Raw genomic sequence first — 15,888 nt, 5'->3', positions numbered from 1 at the left:
CCTGAGATAATTACTGCTATTATTATAAATTGTGGAAATGCAAGGAAATACATTAATTTCCATGCAACAGAGTGATGCCCATCTTTGGATTTTTCCCCCCTACCTATTTAAACTGCGTTGCAGATGGACGAATTTTTCTGCAGGTGGCAAAAAAAAAAAAATGAAATCGTGGTTGAGCGACGATTTGATGCCGAGCGACTGCCTTTCTTTCTTAACCTGGCAGCCTAAGAAGCGGCGGAAACGCTTACGCTCCTTCCCGTTTATCTTGCCCACCAGGTCTTGGTCCGTTTTCGATCACGACTCGTTCTGGAAGGCGAATTTATCAATCTAGATAGAAATTCCTTCGAGGCAGAGACTCCTATTAAAAGTAATTATCAATAATGACCCTACCAACTGTCGTCACAACCACCCCGGGAAACTGTGGTTCCATTTCACAGACGGGGGAAAAACAAGTCAGAGGAACAGTGAGTTGACTTCAGGGTCGGCTTAAGTCGCTTCCAGATGATCAGGAATCCGAATCAGGCCCGCATTCAGCCTTTGACCATTCTGGATTAATTTATTATAATAATAATACTCTTAGAACGGCAGGGCTAGAAGGGGATCTATAGATCATCCGGTCCAGCCCTTGCCAAGGAGACACAGGTGGGATTCGAACACCTGACCTCCGGCCCCGCAGCCAGAGACCTCAACCCCTTGGCTTTTATTATTACTTATTTTATTTCTCTCCCAGTCTCGCCCCGGCAAAAAAACAACAACAAAAATAAAAGTGGGAACCAAGGCAGAAAAAAGACACATTTCTCTGTGTATTTTACTAGTTAGAATTTATTTCCACCACCAGGAGAAGCAGAAGGCACTCTGCACGTGGCTTAGTGACACTCTGCCCCTGCTAGGCACCTACCGTATTTTTCCGTGTATACTTTTGTCTAAAATCTTTAGACTAAAAATTGAGGGTTGTCTTATACACGGAAGTGAGCTGAGAACAAAAGCAAGTGGAAGGGAAAGCGGGGATCAAAGCGATCCTGCAGCGCTTTGATCCCTTTCCCCTTACACTTGCTAAGCCCCACTTATTTTTCTTAATTTTGGATTAGAAAATTGGGGGGGGGGGGGTGACGTCTTATACATGGGGGTGTCTTATACAACCCAGGCTTAATTCTCTCTCTCTCTTTCCACACAAACATAACCGGAATCTAAACTTTTGACCCGAAACCACTGAGAATCGGGGGCTTCTCCAGATCCGACTTTCGGCAGCAGCTCATCTTCCCACCCACCAGGGCCACGTCCCCGCTTGACGAGCATCCCGTCAGGTGCGCACACCTTTTCCTGTTTTGGGGGCAAAATAAATTTGCTGCGGCAAACAAGAGCGGGCAGGCAGAAAGGGTCTAGGTGGCGACCGCAGGCCCGATCGCATTTTAACACCCACGGTCTAACCGCTCCGGAGTCATCTCCGGAGCTGAACATCGCCTCCTCCGAGCACCCCTTGCGAACTGAAAACAGGATAGGGAGGAGAAAAAGGAACCTGCATTTTCCATCAAGCGAAGGAGGGACACCGAGCACGGCTAAGATCAAAAGAAAAGATAAACGGCTCCTTAATGAGGTCCGGCAACTTGCCCAGTCTTAAGGCTTTAAAGAGAGAGAGAAAAGGCTACGTTCTAGACTCTTTTCTTTTCACACCAAGAGGAGGCACGAAGCAAACTGAGAGATCTGCTTTTTCTGATATGGAACCGAACTCGGCTCCCGCTAGGCCGGAAATGGCAACCCTCGCAGGGTGTTGCTATTGCGACAAAAGACGCAGGAGAGGCTGCAGAGCGAGGGGTGGGCCGCCATTCTGGCCCGCCCGGTCTGTCTCGGGGCCCATAGCTCCCCAAGGCTGTGTCGCAGAGTTCCTGAGCATGGGCCGAGTTCAAACAGCAACCTCCCGCCCTGTGGCGAGAAGCTGAGCAGGAGAAGCACCTAGCAAACCCTGAGTGTCGTCCCCCCCCAAGGCTTTGGGTTTGAGAAGATTGAAAAGGATGGGCGGCGGGCCGGATGACGCCGTGGGGCTGAGCCCCAGCGGCAAGAGGGGGAGGGGAGTTTCCACCACCCTCGGGGTGGGGAGATGCTCACAAGATAGGTTTAGGAGGAAGGGGTGGAGGAGAGAAGTAGGAGGTGAGGACGGGGCCTCCACGCAGCATGCATTTACAGGAAACCCCGAAGCACAGTGCTTTGAACGGGGGAATTTCAAACGACGTCCCCTTCACACTGCAGAAAAGCTGCGCAAGCTAAATTTCCCCCCTTTTTTTGCATTGCACAAACATTAATATATACAGTATTAATGTTATATTATTTATATATGTTTGTGCAATGCACAAAAAATATATATATGAAAGGGCTCCTGACTCCCTTTGCATCTTAGGAAAGTCGTCCCGAATCCCGATATTCCACTTTAAAACTGTCTCATGGAGTTCCAATGTTCATGTTGGGGGTTTCAGGAACAGGGTCAGAGAGGAGGCTGAGTGTGGTCCTGCAGAGACTGGACTACAGTTCCCATCAGGCTGAGTAAAGAAAGTCAACCAGGGGGATACTGGGAGCCGATATCCACCAATAGATGGTGGGGGGCATATATGGCCTTCCCCTGGACCAAAGGGCGGCAGCAAGGCGGGGCTTGGCCATCGAGGGGTGGAGCCTGCCAAATATCCCGAGCCAGGGTACTTCAGGAATGGTGGGTGAAGGGGGTGGAGCTTAAATGACATCCAATCAGATGGCTGATTGGATGGCAAGGCAGAGGGGGGCACTGGAGAATTCCAAACTGGGTTGAGATACCTGGCAAGCCAGGGGGCGGAGCCTAGAGCAAGGATGCCCAACCTGGGTCAACCCAGGTGTTCTTGGACTACAACTCCCAGAAGCCTTCAGCACCAAGGTTTCTGGGAGTTGCAGTCCGAGAACACCTGGGTTCCCCCCCCCCCAGGTTGGGAGCCACTGGCCTAGAGAAACGAGGTGGCTTTGCGGATTGGCTGAACCTAGTGGCACAGGGGTGTCGGAGTCCACCAGCCAGCGGATGGAGGTGCTGGAACAAAGCCTGGAAGACCAGAGGCAGATCCGGCTGAGATTTGGAGCAGAATCAAGGGGGAAAATATAAGTATGTTGGATTGTCAGCCCGGTTACCTACCAGATCTTGGATTTACCAAGCCAGTTTATTAACAGATTTTCTCGGACCTCGCTATGCCTGTCGGCCGTTCAAACCAACCTCTTAAGGCGCTAGTTCTCAAGGCCAAACTGCCATATGCCTTAAAACCGGGGGGGGGGGAAGACATCTGGGTCTTAGCGATTATTAAACATCAGTTGCAAAATGGTGTAAATCAGTGCCAGCTACCCTGCTTGCAATTACACCCGGGCTAGTTAATTAAGTCGAAAGCATTCTGCACGTACAAAACAAACTATTGCAAATATCCATTCCCTCTTTGCTTCTGGCAGAACTTCAGAGCCACGCCTGCAAGACGGGAGAGCCGCAGATTCGAATCTTGCCCTGGTCACAAGCTCGGCAGAAGATGCCACAATGGAGGGCTCTCCCGGCTGGTCCTCCACCTTGTCAGACACGGCTAGTCGTACTGATCCACCTTACAGGGGTGGCGCAAGGAGCAGATGGCTGAACGGCAGCCTCTAACGAAGCAAACAGCAGCAATCAACAAAACTGCTAAAACCGGTCTCTCTGTTGTGGCTACGAGAGGCTGTTTCTTTACAACAAATTAACAAGCTCGGCCGGTGAAAGAATCACTTAAAACTCAATAATAACCGGTAATCAACCTCAAGTGTTTCTCAAATATTTAAAGGCATGCTACCAGATCTCATGGAGGAAGCATTGGGCTCACTAGAGTCCTCCGTCTTCCTAGACCAGAAGTGAGAAACCTCTGGCCCTCTAGAATGATGTTCGGGATTACAACTCCCATTGTCCTTTAACCCTGGCAATAGAGGGGTGTGTGGGAATCGTAGTCCAAATTGTCCAGAGCGCCAAAGTTTCAGCATGCCTGCGTCACCATGGTCGGCTTCTAGGCCTGGGAGAGGCCGAGGTGGGAGCTGAAAAGCCAGCAAACGTTAAGAATCATGCTGACTTCCTCTATGAGGTCCGGTGACATGACTGGTTGAAGATGCCTTTAAACATTTCGGACGGTGAAATAAACAAAATCATGGCCAGAAGAGTTAAGCAGGAAATAAGACGCATAAAAGCATTAAGAATATTTTATTAGCTTTGGTAGCCATTTCCCCCAAGAAAACAGGGATTTTCAGCAAACCTTCCTGAAGTTAAACCAAGCTTCTAGTCCTCATCGTTCTCAATCAACAATGACTTCACCGCTGCCTTGCTTGGCCCGATCTTTGGTCTATATGACCAGCAAGTGTCTCTTCAAGATCTTCACTCGGCCTCTTCCCCACTTTGAATGGTCTCCTCCAACTTTTCACTTCCCCCTGAAAACAGACCAAGATCCTAGTCCTCATGGGTCTACATGCTTGTTCATTGAACTGCAGAGTAGCTCAGTGGTTTAGGAGCCAGTGGTCGGGAGTTTGAATCCCCCCACTGGGCCTCCTGGCCAGGCACTGCCCCTGATGATCCACAGGGTCCCTTCCAGCTCTGAGATATGATGATGATGATAATGATGTGCCCTGCAGTTCCTTTCTTAAAGGAATCATTTTCTTCTGTGTTTTGCTTGTTTGTTTCAGCATGGTTCTTATCGTGAGCTTTTAATGTGATACTCGTTCAATGCTTTTTAAATATCGTAGCCATTTATTATCACCTTTCCAGGAACCTTTGATTTCTCGCATCCTTTTTAAGCTGCGAATTTTAAGCCTCCCCCCCCCAAAAAAAACAGCAAGTTGCAGAATTCTGTAGGAGGAAGGTGTAACATGGCACGTGGCATCAAACCGCTGTAACTGTGCAATGCAGATGCACTTTTAAAAAGCACACATAAAAAAACTCAGACCCGAGTTCGAATCATCACATAGGCACAGCTCACCTCCAAAGGCCACAGGGGAAAGGGCAGAATTAGGCTCAAAAACAGATTTTTTCAACAGCCGAGGCATCCACCAAAAGCTGGGAAAAGTGAAGAAGGTATAGGCCAGGCATCTATGAAGGCAGCAGGAAAAGAGGGAGACCAGATACGAGATGGACCGATTCCTTAAAGAAGCCTTGTGGGACCCTCGTGCGTCTCGCTTGGCCCACGGCAGGGAATCCGGGAGGGAGGGGCAGAAAAGATCTGGGTGGCATTTCTGGGGCACTGCCCGACCGATTGGCACTCCGTGTTCTCTCCTTCTTTCTTCCTCCCTTTCGCTCCACGCCCATAAATCCGTCTGATGCAAGCCGGGCTTTGGAGAAAAAGGGGGCCCAGCCGCCAGAGGCCTTGGGGGGGGGGGAAAAACGGTGGGCGGGTGGGGGTTAGCGGCGTGCCCCAACAGGTTGTGGGGAGAACAGCCCCTGGTATGCCAGGCCTCCCTCCGGGGTCAGGAGCTCCCTGGCACCGTAGGAAAACAGCTTGCCCGGTAAAAAGTGGGGCTGGGAGGGAGGGAGGGAAGGAGGAACGCCAAGGCACGCACAAAGCACACACACACACGGCCCGCCTCGATGGGACTTCGCTGCTAGCAAGTTCCCAGGGGAAAGGGAGCGGCCCATCCGGCCCCATAATTCCCAGCACCCCCCCCCCTTAGGCAGCCACTGGGTTTCAGGAAGGAACGGGGCGGCTGGGCTGGATGGGGGGGGCAAAGGGGTGTCTAGGGAACCCCCCCCAAATTCTGCACCATGCTTGGAGTTAACTGGTGTTTTATTTTTTAATAGCATAAAAGTGGAAACCAAGTTTCCAAACTGCGTTAAACAAGCACAACGACATTGCAAGAGGGTAGTCCTCAATGTCTGTTTTAAAAAAATAGGAGAGTGTCTTTTTAAAACCCCTTTTGTTATTCATCTTCCAAAGTTGCTCAACTTCTCCTCCTGTCGCCTGCCACTGCTTCCTTTCCATTATACCCCCTTATTTCCGTAGAAAACATCCCCCAATCCTCCATTTTTTCCCCCTCAACCCTCTCTCAAAATATCCTTACTTATCAGGGACAGGCACGACATGAAATCAAACCCCAAAAGAATCAACATTCACAAACTTTGTGGCACCGTAAGGACTAACGGCTACATTTTAATAATAAGCTTTCCTGAGTCAGACCCATTTCTGCAGGTGTTAAGAGCGAAACTACTGTATATGTGACTGTAATATTGCTAATTTAATTTCTGTACTGCCCATCGAGCACATTGCTACTCTGGCCCGTGCATTTATTTATTTTTATTCTTTATTCGGAATATTGTTCTCCCACCCCTTTCTCCTTAGAAAGAAGCCGAGGCGGTGAACACAAGGCAAAGCAATCATCATCTTAGAACAGCCGATCTAGAAGGGACCCAGTGGTTCATCTTGCAAAGGAGGTACCCATGGGAATTCGAACTCCAAACCACTGGCAGCCAGAGATCTAAACTAAGTATGTATGTATTTTTCATCTGATTTACTCCTTTTTTAAAATGAGAATACTGCTTGTTGAAGGTAGCCGTGACGGGGAAGCTTTTAAAATTGCTTTTTGCATATAAACAGGGAGGGTTTTTAAATAAAATCCACAAGTTCTGGGGAAGCTTTTAAAATTGCTTTTGGCATATAAACAGGGGGGGTTTAAAATAAAATCCACAAGTTCTATGTGCATACGTGTTTGACCCCCACTGTTTTTTAGAAGCTACAGGCAAAGGGCCGGCCCCTCGCTTCCACCCACCCCTGCGTTAAATCCGACCGCAGAGCCCGAACCGAAATCTACCGTGACAATGAACTTTAAACACAATGACTTTAATTAAAATTAAAATCCATGCAATTTAGAGAAGTCAAATCAAGCTGGAGGGAGCAGACAGGGTGAAAAAGCCTCCCTCGGTGCTCAGTTTAAGCCAATGCTCCCCGATCAAGTGCCACTCTGGTGGTGGTGGGGGATCATGGGTGTGGTAGTTGGAGAGGAATCAACAACGATGCCCGATCTGTTGGCTTTCAGATATTGGCAGTATATATGGCAGTTCCCCTGTCTTCTTCAGCTGTGGGTAGATGATGGCCCGGCCCTTAAGGTACGAGGCAAGGGGAGCAAACGTCCACGCCTGTTTTCCAAACGTGAACCTCACAGCAAAATGAACGCCCCTCAAAACACATAGCTCTCTGGCCCAAATAAATAGGTTTTTTTAAATTTCTTTCTTTCTTTCTTTCTTTCTTTCTTTCTTTCTTTCTTTCTTTCTTTCTTTCTTTCTTTCTTTCTTTCTTTCTTTCTTTCTTTCTAAGTGGGTGATTCCCTAACAGGAGCTTTATTTCCATTTTGGAGAAAAATCTCACAGTTTGGATAAAACCAATAAGATCAGAAAAGGCTCATTTTTTAAAATTTACGGGCATTACCCCAACCGAAGCTTCGAGCGTCACCAGCGATTTTCTGAGACGGCGGAAGCTGAAGGAGCTTCCGTTCGCGATCTTCCAGCCAGCCAGAATATTATTATTATGTTTTAGGTGGGCCCTTAAAAAATAATAATAATTAGCTGCCCAGAAAAGGGCTGAGAGGTAGACAGGACACAATCACAAAGAGGGTGAGTTCTAGTGTATTAGTTTGGGGGCTAGGGGCGAAGCGAACCGAGTTCAAATCCTCCACAGAATCATGAAGCTCCAGGGTAGCCTTCGCCGGGTTGCTATTTCGTGGCCTGAGCTACCTCGCAGGGACGTTGTGGAGGGGAATCCAAGGTGCAGGACCAAATCAATGCACAAACATAGCAAAGAGACCACCCGGATCGTTAGTTCAAGGTGCAGGAAAAGAGGAAGTTCAAATTGTGAGATGGATTGACATACTAAAAGAAGCTACAGACCTGTGTTTGCAAGGCTGTGGAAGACAGGTCATTTTGGAGAACATTCATTCACGGGGTTGCTATACGTCGGAGACGACTTTATGGCACAGAAGAACAACATCGTTATCCAAATAAAATGGATTGCGGAGGTTCGGTATTACAATTTCTCCTGACCGTGCTTGGGGATAAAATTCCCGTTTTTCAAGGTCAAGCATGGAAGGACAGGATCTGAACCCAGTACATCTAAAGGAGGCAGGGGGAAGGAACAGAGGAGCCAGCAGCCGGCTAAATCTTCGATTCTGACCGCCTCTCAGCACTGGCTGAGGATGATGAAATTCAGGGACCCGGGGGTACACTCCTTCCTAACACGCTGCAACTTTAATTTTCAGCTCTTGCAACTCCGAGGTTGTAAATAAGGGCGTCGAAGTGGAGAGCCTTCTAGCCTATGGAACACAGCATCTATTCACTCAGAGCCCTTTGTGTCGAAAACTCCCAACCCCATCGTCCCCTGTTGGCTGGAGGTGGTGGGAATCGCAATCCCACACACACGGGAGGCATTCCGGTTGGAGAAGGCTGAGGAATGGGAATTAAAATATTGCCCCCCCCCCATTTCCTATTCTGGGCTTTCCTTCAGGCCTAACAAGAAGTGGCGTCGGCGGGTTTCGAACCTGCAACACACACCCCTCCCCGAAATTCGCTTCTGAAAGAGTGACGAGAGGGTAAACGAGAACCAGAATCCTTAGCCGTTTGGCCCGAGCGATGGTGCGTGGTTTTATACGGCTCACCCTCTCGCCATCAGAGAGGTGTGGAATGGCTCAGTGGAACCTCCACCTCCAGGGGCAGTCTATCTTCAAATGCAACGCACTAGGAGCTGTCAGCCTGCTGTCGGTGGAAGCAACCTCTTGTCTGACCCACATCTTGAAAAAGTTACTGTACTTCTCTCTTTTTTAAACTACATGGCCAGGGGATGCTAGGAATTGTAGTCCTCTCCTGCTCAAAAATAAATAAATAAATAAATTTTAAAAAGGGACTTTCTGAACCTCTCCACCAGCTCATCTTCCGTTCTGTTAGCAGGGGGGCAAAGCGTACTTCGTTAACACTTCCCTTCCGCTCTGCGTTCTGGAGGAAACCTCCACCTGAAGGCCTGCAACTCAACAGCCCGGCCACTTTGCTTCTTGGGCGGCAGGTCACGGGTTCGAATTCCGACAAACCTTAGAGCCAAGGTGGCCAACCTTTGGCACCCCATCTGCTTTTGGTCCACAACACTCAGAGGCCTTGATCATTAGCCAGACAGCCTGGGGATTCTGGGTCTTGTGGTCTACAAAAAATCTAGACGGCCACTCGTCCACCCCCCCTCCTTAGACAGCCCCCCCCTGTATCAAGTTCTGAGAATACAAAAGCCACATTCCTCCCCTTTGCTTTAATACAACCCTTTACAACCATGAGGACTAGGAACTTTATTTCCTTTTGAAGGAAAGGAGCGTAGCCTAGGGGCAGAGGACCCCCCTGGCATGCCCCTCCTCAGGGGTCAGATACCTGTCCAACATTTTTGCAAAACCTCCAATAATCCGCAAAAAGAATAATAATGTGGGCAGACCGGTGGTTCAATTTAGCAGAAGGCGAAACCCTTCCAGCTTTTCAATTAAGGCTGGCCCGAGTTTTCAGCATGGCGGATGCAGAAGGGGGAAAAAAATCATGATTTTGTTCCAAAACCTGAAATTAAAAAATTTGTCAGCTTCTCTTCTGCCATGGGCTCTGGGTGATTCAAACGGGGATCGGGACCATAATCTATCAAGGCCTGACCTTGTGCCTTTGAACACTCTGATCTCTTTAAATCCACCTTTATCTTTGCTTGATCACTACGTTCTTAAACACTGGGTGAACCCCCCCCCCCCCGTCAACATGGTATACCTAGTTTGTTTATTTACTCGGCTTTTCTCCTTAAAAAGGACTCAAGGGCCCTCACAATATGAAAAGACAATATTTAAAGCTAAAAACAGGAAATATACAAATACTAAGAAGGATCAAACAAATGCCACTCTTAAGAAATGGTAAACAAAAGCAACAATAAAAACATTCAACGCAGGAAGGCCATTTAAAAAAAAAAAACCCACTCAGGCAGCCCGTCATTGAGGGAAAGCCTGCCTGAAGAGCAAGGTCTTGGCCTGCTTGCGGAAAGAGAACCAAGATAGGGCCAGCCTGCTTTCCAGTGGCAGGGAGTTCCACGGTCTGGGAGCAGCCACAGAGAAGGCCCTCTCCGGTGCCCATTGAAACAGCAGAATGTGTGAAATAATTGAACCACCAAATCCCCATTCATTCAAAGTACCTTACTGCTGGATTTCAGCCCCTGTGTACACACAGTTCTAACTTACGCCCAGTTCTCAGAGCGTTTCCAGAAATCTCCGAGATGAATCTAAATTAAAGATTACTCTATGTGTGACTCAAGAACCATGTCATACGAAAAATCGCTCTCTTTTTAAAACCACCTGCTGAATCCTCTCCAGATTTCTTCCCTCCCCACAAAAATACATTTTTTTAAAAAAAGGATTCATTTTCGGGGGGAAAAGAGGATGAAGCTGAGAAATAATCTAGTGTACTTTAGCAAAAAAATTGGGCTTGACGTCAGAAATAGGGGCACAATACGATTTGTGCTATTTTTTGTGCTCTTTCAAAATTTTAGCCAGCGATGAATCAAACTTGGCAGATTCCGTCACCACCCGTCCCGACACATTGAGGACTAGAATCCTGTTGGGGTTTTAAGCTAAAGGTTGATGCTGGAGAGATGTGGGAAAAGAGGCTCAACACTGAACATTTGGCCCTACCGTGGCAATTTCTGAGTCTAAAAGGTGCCAAATTTGAACAAACTTTTATTCCCATCACAATGGAATTAGGTAGCAGAGCAGAAAACTGGATTGGGTCCACACACACCTCAATCTCACATTATAGGCTTTGCTTTCCTCTTTCTGGGGAAATAAAATACCCCACCAGACAGAACACTCAAATGCTCTATGGGGCCAGAGCTACGAATTTTTGTTCTTTGGTATATTCATCATCATCATCCACATGATCGTATTTCTGATCACCACACAGAGGTATGAAAGCTGGACAATAAAGAAAGGTGACAGGGAGAATAAATTGATTAGTTTGAAGCAGGGTGCTGGGGGAAAGAGCTTTGTGGATACCTGGGATGGCTAGAAACACGAACAAGGGGGTCCTCGATCAAAGCAAGCCTGAATTCTCTCTGGAGGCAAGAAAGTCGAAGCTGAGGCTGTCCTACTTTGGGCACCTCTTGAGAAGGACGGGTTCCCTGGTAAAGACCAATCATGGTGGGGAAGGTGGAAGGCAGTAGGAAAAGAGGAAGGCCGAATACGAGATGGACCAACTCCCTAAACGAAACCACAAGCTTAAGATTGCAGGAGCTAAGCCAGGCTGTGGAGGATGGGTTATTTTAGAGATTGTTTGTTCATGGGGTCAGCAAACATTGGAGGCATCTTGACAGCACATAACGACAACAAAAATAATAATCTATCAAATATACCCTATAAAGCAAATCGGCAGGGTGGGGTGGCAGAAGCATGAATAATAGCCACTGTAGGTCCTTTTAAAGGGGAAAGGTGGGGTAAAAATATTTTAAATAAAGAAACCGTAACAGCGACGGAGGAAAAGACCCATAGGTACGCACTTAAAATGGAGGGTGGTGAAAATTCGCCTATATCCAACCCATCAGGGTCAGAAGTCCACCAGGATGGTGAAAGGTTTTAATACAGGAACTCGTCCGGGTTAGAAACGATCCTGGAAGCCCTTTTGCAAATCAAAATCCGGGCTGTATGTTTTTTCAGTATGATCCAGCCGTGAAATGGGCAAAAATGCCCACGCCAAGATTTTTTTTTTCTCCCTGACTTGGGTTTCCTGGACTGGCAGGTTGGCACGGAAGGGTAAAAAAAAAAGTTATTTTTTTTTCCTTCCCACCTCAGCCAAAAAAAGAAGCTGGGCATTTTGCAGCTCCAAAGCAGCCCCTCGGCTTCGACGGAACGGCCTTTTTCGGAGGCGAGGCATGTGGTGGGTTTTGGGCACCGGGCGCTTTCTCTCCTGGGGAAAGTTGGCACGCGGGCACCTCTGAGGCCCTGGTGGGCACCGGGCGCCCGAGCTGGGCCGATTCAGAAAAGTGGGACACTTTAAGGAGTAGGGGAACAGGGCCCCCCCACGTTCCACGCCTTCTGCCCCCCCAACGCAGCCACCCTTCACTCACCCCTTGGCGTGGGTCCTGCTCCACCGCGTCGCTGGCCCTCCTCTTGCCCCGTTCCAGAAACCAGCGTGGCAACTCTGAGAAAAGCTGGCACAAGCTGGGGGTGGCTGGGTTTCGCCTCCGATTCCCACCTCAAAAAGTGGCAACGCCCACACCCCGGGTTACGCGGCGGCACCCTCTCTCGCCTTCATCCCCTCCTCTCCTCCCACCACTCAACGCGATTTTTTTAACCCTTTACCATACACCCCCCCACCCAAGTTTTGCACGGGTGTGTATGCGTGTGTGATTGATTTCCGCTCCCTGGCACCCATCCCGCCCTCCTGGCACGTCATTTCTAAAACTGCCCCCCCCCAAAAGGCTTGGAACCAAACAAGCTGGTGAAAGAAAGCAGCAAGGAGAAGGCCAGTGGGGGCAGTCCCGAGTTCGAATCGCGCCTCCAACTCCTCCCCACCCGCCACAAACTCGCCACGATAGGCTCTGCCATGTTTTCGTCGGTCCCGGCTTCCTAGATTTCCCTGCCTCCCGACGAATCTTCCTCCAGCAATAAATATATTTTTTAAAAAAAATTCGGTTGCTCCTCCAGAAGGCCTCCGCGAGGTGCAAGGCAGCGGAGCTATTCCAGATATCACAGCAGCGCCACCACCACGGCTTCGCGGAAAAATATGGCTGTTTATCACATGTGGAAGACTTCCAGTTTCACGTTTGGGGGGGGGATGCCAGGGTCAGAAAAATATTTGCCACCAAACAACCCTGATACGTCTGGCCTGGATTTCCTGGCTTCTGCTTTAAAAAGGCCTCAAAATACATCATCTGAATGGGGTTACAGGAAAGCTGGCGCTCTGAAACATACTGGCATAATCAGGCTCCATTTTTTTAAAAAAAAGGGCCAAATTTGATTGGCGTGTTGGGAAAAAGATGTATTTGGACTACAATTCCCATCGTCCTCCGGCCAGCATGGCAACCAGTAGCCCTCCCCCATGACTTTGGCAAGTTGTGAATGCAAACGGAAAATGGCACTCTGCACATGCTCTGAAGCACCCTTTCTTATGCTCCTATTGCTATGCACCTTTTGGCAACAGCGCCACCTACCTCCGGAGGAAATAAAAGGACAGGGTAGCATTACAGAAAGATTTTAGCTGGGTTTTATATGGTCCCATTTTATATCTCCAGTGCTGGTCACGGGTTCCAATGTCTCCACAGGACTCAAGACGAGGTCTCGCCAGTGCCAAACAAAGGGGGGGGGGAACGTAGATCTCACGAGATCGCCGTTCTGTTTTTCTCTCGCTTTCGTTGCCCTACTTTTAAGACCTGGATTGTGTCACCCCACTGGGGCGAGGCTGGGCCCGGCCTGCCCCAACTCGCCCTGGTGGACCGCCCGGCCAGGTGGGCGCTGTCCCAACGTCGCCGCGCGGCGCCCCCACCCAAGCCCCTCCCCGAAAGAGCTGCCCTGACTCAACCCTGGAGCTGGAGAATTGCCTGCTCCCGAAGAGGCTGGCGGGGGGGGGGGGGAAGAGAGACCACGAGAGACAGCACTCTGTACGTTCTCAGAAACACGTGCGGGGAGAAAACATAAGCACACAGAGGGAGAGGTTTGAGGAGAAAGCCAAAAATTCCATCGCCCCTCATCATTAACCAGGCCTGTAGTCCACCTACTCCCTTATGCCCCAGGGAATTTCCACAGCTGAGCGGGGATTCGAACCCAGGCCTCCCGAGTCCTCGGGCGTCACTCTCTCTCCCCAGCAATACACAAAACAGACTCTTCCGAGCATGGTACCACTAGTCTCTGAACATGCGAAAAGTGCCTTTTCAGTAAAGAACAGACATTTCCTCTCCTGGACACCTGGGTTCCACACGGGCAGGATTCTGCCCACTGTGGGCACCACGGAAGGCCAAGCCATGTGCCTGGGAGGGAAAGGGGGAAGACGTAAGACACACACACACAGAGAGAAAATCAAATAGGAAACGGGCCAGCTCACCCCACCCCTTGGTAGCAAACAGAGGGCATGAAAGGGGAAGCAGCCGAGATGAGAAAGCGGGTTGGCCAAGAGGTGGCCCGGGCAGGCTGGGCAGGCTGGAGACGTGGGGGGGGGGCATCTCCGCGCCCAGAGTGCTTCTCCGGAAAGAAAGCACGCCCGGTTGTTCGAGGGACCCACCCCGGGTTGCTAGAGGAACAGCGCAGAGCAAATGTGGCCGGGTGGGGTCGGGCAGGCGAGAAATGGCATCCAGGACTGCCCTCCCTGCCAGCACACGCTGGAACCCCGCCCGGAGTGGGCAGAGGACAAGAGGAGGCCCGTGGTTTCCCGGGCACAGAGAGAGGGTTTCAGGGGCGCCCGCTTCAGCCCACCTGGCAATTCAGGACAAGGAAGATCAGGCATGCCCGGGAAGGTGCCCACTCGAAGGGCCCCCCTCCCCGGCTACCTTGGCCAGAAGGAGGGCATGCACACACGAAACACCACCACCCTCAGCGCCACCTGGGGAAGTTGATAGTTTCGGACTAGATGGTTTTGGGAGGGTTCCGGGAATCCCAAAACAGCGGCCGATCGGAGTCACGGCCGGGCTCCGAGCTTGTCTCCGGCGAACACGCTGCCCTTGGGCTGCAGGGGTCTGTGCCCCCTCGGCTCCCCCCCCCCCCAGGCGGTCTGCAGCCGAGAGATAACAGCACCCTACACTGCAGGGGTGTTGCAGGGTGGGCAAGCGAGATAACGCAGATAGAGAGCTGACGGTCCCACCGAAACTGCTACATCACTGCTGTGGTCATAAAGGAGGAGGCAGAAGAGGGATGGGGGAAAGCATTGGGGGTCCAGGTGTCTTGGAGTCCGACACCCATAATCCTTCACCGTGTGGGGCTGGTGGGAGTTGGCAGGCCAAACCTCTGCTCCCCCCCTCCCATGCTCTGGATTCTAGTATCCAGCAGTTATTATGTCATAAACCCTGCACCCTACAGAAATGGACGGGAGTGCCGTATAGATTGCCAGACCGCCCTGGTTCTCCGTTCCTGGAAAAGGCACTCTGCACATGCACAGGGGGAATTCCCCAGGAGAGAACGAAGGCTCTGGGGCTGAGGCAACAGAACCCCACGGTTCAGCCCCAGATCTGTTTCATCTTTCTTTGCCGTCGGCACTGCCCGCCCCAGGCTAAGAGTGGTCACCCTACGGCTTGCTTCTTCCAGCACTATCACTATACACAGAAACTTCTACGGAGCCATTATCGGAGATGGAGAAAGGTCCTTTTTTTCGGATCACAGTCCCCAGAATCCACATGCTGGCTGGAAAGACATACCCTGCCTCATCTCCTGGGTTTCAGAAGCCAAAGGTGGCCTTGTGCTGGCGTCAGCCTGCAGAACCTGCTCCCACCCAGCGTGAGTCACGCCTGGCCATCAACGGCAGGCCTCCCTCCACCCCCACCCCCTACCTGGTGCCACTTACCCCAGTCCTCCCCATAGCACAGGGTGCCCCATGCCCTCCCTTTGCAGCCTCGCCCACCTTATCTCCCCTTTCCTCCAGCTGGCATGCCAAGAAATATCGCAATATAGGCGGCAGGGGAGAGGGTACTAAGCGTGGAACCAGCTCTGCCGCGAAGGACAGGGCACGGCGGGTTTGCTCAAAACGCAGGAGGAGGGGAACCAATTGACATTCTGGACGACAAGCCCCAAAAATGGCCAAACCCCACGGCTAGCCGTTATACTGGTTGCCGGACTTCCAAAAACAAAACTCCAACCAACTTTGTTCAGAGTTCAGAAAAGCTCCGATTCAAACTACAATTCCCAAGTTCCCCAGCCAGGGCGGAT

At 50.4% G+C, this 15,888-nt stretch overlaps 1 protein-coding gene and 1 long non-coding RNA gene across 6 annotated transcripts in view; one reads left to right on the top strand and one right to left on the bottom strand.

The window, feature by feature from the left end:
- ZBTB7B (zinc finger and BTB domain containing 7B) overlaps positions 1–15,888 on the bottom strand; it is a 39,010-nt gene that overhangs the window by 12,804 nt on the left and 10,318 nt on the right. Inside the window, exon 1 of one of the 5 annotated variants that reach the window (XM_020797434.3) lies at positions 12,105–12,591. The exons of the other annotated variants lie outside the window; for them this stretch is intronic. The gene's annotated coding sequence lies outside the window, so the exon portion shown is untranslated. Of the gene's footprint in view, positions 1–12,104; positions 12,592–15,888 lie in introns of those variants that run through there. 5 annotated transcript variants of the gene reach the window in all.
- On the top strand, positions 6,243–10,042 carry LOC144584953 (uncharacterized). The gene is made up of 2 exons (XR_013539454.1): positions 6,243–6,480; positions 8,245–10,042. It is a non-coding gene; the product is annotated as an uncharacterized LOC144584953 (long non-coding RNA).

This window comes from Pogona vitticeps, chromosome 15 (assembly GCF_051106095.1).
Source record: "Pogona vitticeps strain Pit_001003342236 chromosome 15, PviZW2.1, whole genome shotgun sequence".
Classification (NCBI taxonomy): domain Eukaryota; kingdom Metazoa; phylum Chordata; class Lepidosauria; order Squamata; family Agamidae; genus Pogona; species Pogona vitticeps.
This window is presented reverse-complemented; position numbering and strand designations above follow the sequence as displayed.